General features: G+C 30.1%; 1 long non-coding RNA gene across 1 annotated transcript; it reads right to left on the bottom strand.

The window, feature by feature from the left end:
• Nucleotides 1-493: 493 nt before the first annotated feature.
• Nucleotides 494-4,525, bottom strand: LOC120482979 (uncharacterized). Its single transcript, XR_016169229.1, has 4 exons — nucleotides 4,060-4,525; nucleotides 3,393-3,461; nucleotides 2,901-3,001; nucleotides 494-2,219 (listed from the first exon to the last, which is right to left on the bottom strand). It is a non-coding gene; the product is annotated as an uncharacterized LOC120482979 (long non-coding RNA).
• Between the last annotated feature and the right edge of the window lie 397 nt (nucleotides 4,526-4,922).

Raw genomic sequence — 4,922 nt, 5'->3', positions numbered from 1 at the left:
CTTCTTCTAATCTTCTAAACGTTTTTAAAATACTCGCTAATATAACCACTGACTTGCTTGCCCTGCAAACAAGCCTGCACTGGCCCTGTCCGGGCCCACTTAGGGCTAGCCTAAGGGCCCCCTGCAGGCTGCTAGCGCAGGGCCCATGAGAATTTGCTCATTGGCAAAACGTTGGGCCTGCATGGGCAGCCCTCACTTAGCCCTCACTAAACCCACACAGGGCCCGCACACTGGGCCCACAAAACGTTGGCCCTGCATGGGCAGCCCTCACTTAGCCCCAAGGAAGCCCTCACTAAGCCCACACAGGGCCCGCACCGCACACACAGGGCATCTACAACAATAGATCTAGTTCACAATTAATCTGTTTCACTATAAATACTTTTTGGCTAATATAACTATAAGTCTTTGGGAAAAACAATTATTCTATACATCTGAATGCAGTCACCACATAACTAATTTCTGTATTTTCACAAATGTACAGAAGTCAAAGGGATTTCAAATCAATGTATTTATTAATTACAAAACATAAAACATTAAATTCAGGTTATTATATATAATATAATTACACTATTATATATTCACATAAAAAACAGAAACATAGAAAACAGCTGTTTTACATTATGATAAAATTTCACAATATTAGTTTTTTTTTTTTAAATAAATGCAAATAAATGCAAGCTTGATAAGCAGAATAGACTTCTTCCAAAATGTTTCCAAATTTTTTACCTGTATACTGTATATGATTTTATACAAAATAAATAGTAGTTAATAAGATTGACACTGTATTATATCTAGTAATATTGAAGCTAAACAGAGTCCCTATAACAGTGCAATTTGTAGATTTTTAGTCTTCGAGAAAATGTTTTATGAGTTGCAAACCTCTTTTTCTTTGCTTTCTCTCTCTCACAAACACAACACATCAGTTACACAAAACATCAGTTAAATTCTTCATTGCAGGTGCACAAATCCTATTCTAAAAATTACCAAACTCATAGGGTCATATTTTTGTTGATAAACAGTAACATTTTGGCCAATTATGCACATTTCTTGGTGTATAATTTTGTGAATCATCTATACTATTTGGCTATTCTCATGTGGTCACACTTCACTTTTCATTCACAGTCACATATGCTCAAACCCTGTGTGGCCGTGCCTTAAATGTCAGCATACATTTCTTACAGGGCTGTGCAAAAGTTAATTGCGATTAATCGCATTCAAAATAAAAGTCTGTGTTTACATAATATATTTGTGTGTGCTGTATATAATTATTTTGTATTAGGGCTGTGAAACGATTAATCGCATCTAAAATAAAAGTTTGTGTTCACATAAATTATATACGTTTGTGTAGTGTGTATAATTATTTTGTATATATAAATACACACACATGCATGTATATATTTAAGAAATATTTGCATGTTTGTACTGTATATATGTTTATACAAAATTAATATTATACATAAATATAAATCTTTGATATATCAATAACACATTTTTCTTAAATATATACATGCATATGTGTGTATTTATATATACAAAATAATTATACAGACATATATCATGTAAACACAAACTTTTATTTTTGATGCAATTAATCGTTACACAGCCCTATATTGTATATATAAATACACACACATGCATGTATATATTTAAGAAAATGTGTTATTCATATATAAAATATTTATATTTATATAATATAGATTATGTATTCATATATATATATATATATACACAGAATTTAAGTGCAAATAATTCTTAAATATATACATGCATGCATAGGTATTTATATATACAAAATAATTATATACAGCACACACAAATATATTATGTAAACACAGACTTTTATTTTGGACGCGATTAATTGCAATTAATTTTTGCACAGCCCTTTTTGTGATTTGAAAAAAAGAAAATTATTTGTACACCTCCAATGAAGAATTTGAAAAGCTGTAACTGCAGTGTTTTTTGTGAAAGAGAAAAAAGTTTGAAACTTAAAAAAAAAAAACGTTCTCTGTGACTACTTTACACCTGACTACTTTTAACTGACTACGTTACACCTACAGATTCCACTGTCACAGGTGCTCTGTTTTGCTATAATGAAACCTTTACAGAACATGATAGTAATCCGCCATCCATGTAAAAGCAGAGGTCGGTGTGGTGTACAGGTACATCTGTCCAGCCAACATCTCACGCCTTGATGCCTTCCACTGTGGATCCCAGAAAACCTGCGAAAAAAAAAAAAAAAAAAATACAGTTCAAAATCTATCATACATAATCATACATCTGGTATCACAAATTATTCCAGGTTATTATAACAATTCCAGGTTCAATCAGGTTAAATGCTCAATATTAGAGCTGCACAATACTAAAAACCTTAAATAAAATATTTAGTTTATCTGCTGCTATATATATTGCGATATAAAAACAAATTTCAAGAGATTATTGAGTGAATCTGCATTGAAAATTATAACAAATTACAAGTATTGATAAATTCAATAGAAGAAAAATACAATTGAAATAAGCAGTGCATGAAGTTTTTTCGGAAAATCTAACTTATCAGGTACGGAAATTGAATTATCTAATGTAAAATAAGTCTTCACTGAGGTACAGCCTCTCTCTACTCTTACAAAATGACAAACAACCAGCCTGAAAAACACATGACAATGACACAAGATAATGTCTATAATAAATAGTGTGTGTGTAATTTCTTCAGTACCGTCAGAAGAACTGATAACATCTGAGCTTATCGATACTGCAGTCTTCCTTAATTTGGCCCCAGGGCCCGTTTAATGTTTAATACCGGGTTTCGGAACCTATTCCTACATATGGGTGAGTTCATATGGATGAAGGCCTGTTGTGTTTGGCCTCTTGGTTTGTGATGGTGATATAGCTATTGTGAAACTCACCTTCGTCATGTACTGGGTGTGGATGGCATCAAGATCTTGTCCTGAAGAATCACAGGATCAAATGATATCTCATCTGGTAACAAGAGCACAGCCATAACCCCCTGAATTCAGCATTTGAAAGTAAAAAGAATTTCAGTATTTATCAGTCAAACATACATAAAAAAATAGCTTTGAGTTGGACAGTATGGTGTCTCATTGGCCAACATAATTAAAAACACACCCAGAGAAAAAATAAAATAAAAAAATAATATATATATATATATATATATATATATATATATATATATATATATATATACCCATGACTATTATCCTGAATTATTATAACTATGACTATTATAACATTATATTTGCCACCTATTATTTAGCTTCTCAAGTACAATGTCACTGAAAAAAACTGTAGTTAATGAATTTAAAGTGAGAGACTTCATTCAAAATCATAAATCCTACAGACCCACAACAATTAAACAGTATGTATGAAGTTTTGCTTACTATAGTCAAGGTCATAGCCGTGGAGATTGTCTTGGACCCCAGGGGGTGCAGCAGGACATCTATGATGATCTTCAAGAAAATAACATGCAATGTGTCACAGAGCCAACAATATTACATTGAATTTACAATAGAACAAAGGGTTTAATACAAGGAAGCAAGCTAGAGCATAGCTAAAGAATATACATAAAAAATCTTAAGGTAATATATTGTGCAATAATGCATATGAAATAATTATCATGATTAAACAATAATTCCCCTTTGTTGTGTTTTTTTCCTGTTCCTTCTGAAATCACTTATTACCAATATTTGTAAATGACGTCATTAAGTACGTTACAATGAATTCTTTCAAGGTTAAATAAATTAACTTAGCTAACTTCCAATCACCCATTGACAAATTACCAGCAAAACAAAACTATCAAAAACTGTTATCAACACAAAAATGTGGTTAAAACCCCACACTTATGTAAAACAAGAGCTCAATTGTAACGTAAACAACTTAACGTTAGCTCTTCTGAAAACGGTTCAGTCAGATGCTAACGGACTTTATCGAAGACACAAAACTATTTCTATAAAGTAAATATTCAACAGAAGTGTATCAATTACACGTAAGACATATATCAGGAAGGTTTGTATGTATTATTTGTGTGATTTTGGTAACTAGACTTACCTGAAAGCAGAGAAAACAACAGTGAGAGACGCTAGTTTGCTGTTTGTCAGTTGATGGGTTTCCTCGTTTCCATGGTTTCCATCTGCTCGCGCGCGCTCCTGTCTTTGAATCAGATTTGAATGCGACTCGCGCACGTACGCCCATATTGAAACCATAGAACACGTCAAAAGGCACGCAGCATTTAAATAAACATCTAGAATTATAACATTTAACAATTTAAAATATCTTTAATTTTATATAATGAATTTAAACTCATTGTGTAGTTCTATGACCCATTCAGTTGACAATTATGCTTTTTAATACCATTTTGCTTTTACTTTTATTGTAAAGCAATTTCATGACATCTGTATTATATAAAGGCCTACATGTAATATAAAGAGCAACGTGTAATATAAATATGTAACATAAAGTGTGGAATGAAACTGCAACAGGCCCGTAATTTCATTACCATCTTTATATAAAGAGTGCTTTCTTATTCTCTTATATATATATATATATATATATATATATATATATATATATATATATATATATATATAGCCTATATATATATATATATATATATATATATAGCCTATATATATATATATATATATATATATATATATATATATATATCTTAAAAAAAATAAAACATTTTTAAACAATTTAAATATATATATATATATATATATATATATATATATATATATATATATATATATATATTTAAATTGTTTAAAAAAATTTTTTTAAGAGAATTAAAATTACCAAGTTATTAGTGCTTTCTTATTCTCTTTATATATATATATATATATATATATATATATATATTAGTGCTTTCTTATTCTCTTAATTAATTATTTTTTTTTTATTTTTAAGAG

The sequence above is a fragment of the Pimephales promelas genome, chromosome 7 (genome assembly GCF_988280905.1).
Source record: "Pimephales promelas chromosome 7, fPimPro1.hap1.1, whole genome shotgun sequence".
Lineage (NCBI taxonomy): Eukaryota > Metazoa > Chordata > Actinopteri > Cypriniformes > Leuciscidae > Pimephales > Pimephales promelas.
The sequence above is the reverse complement of the archived record's forward strand: the minus strand, read 5'-3'. Positions and strand labels throughout refer to the sequence as shown.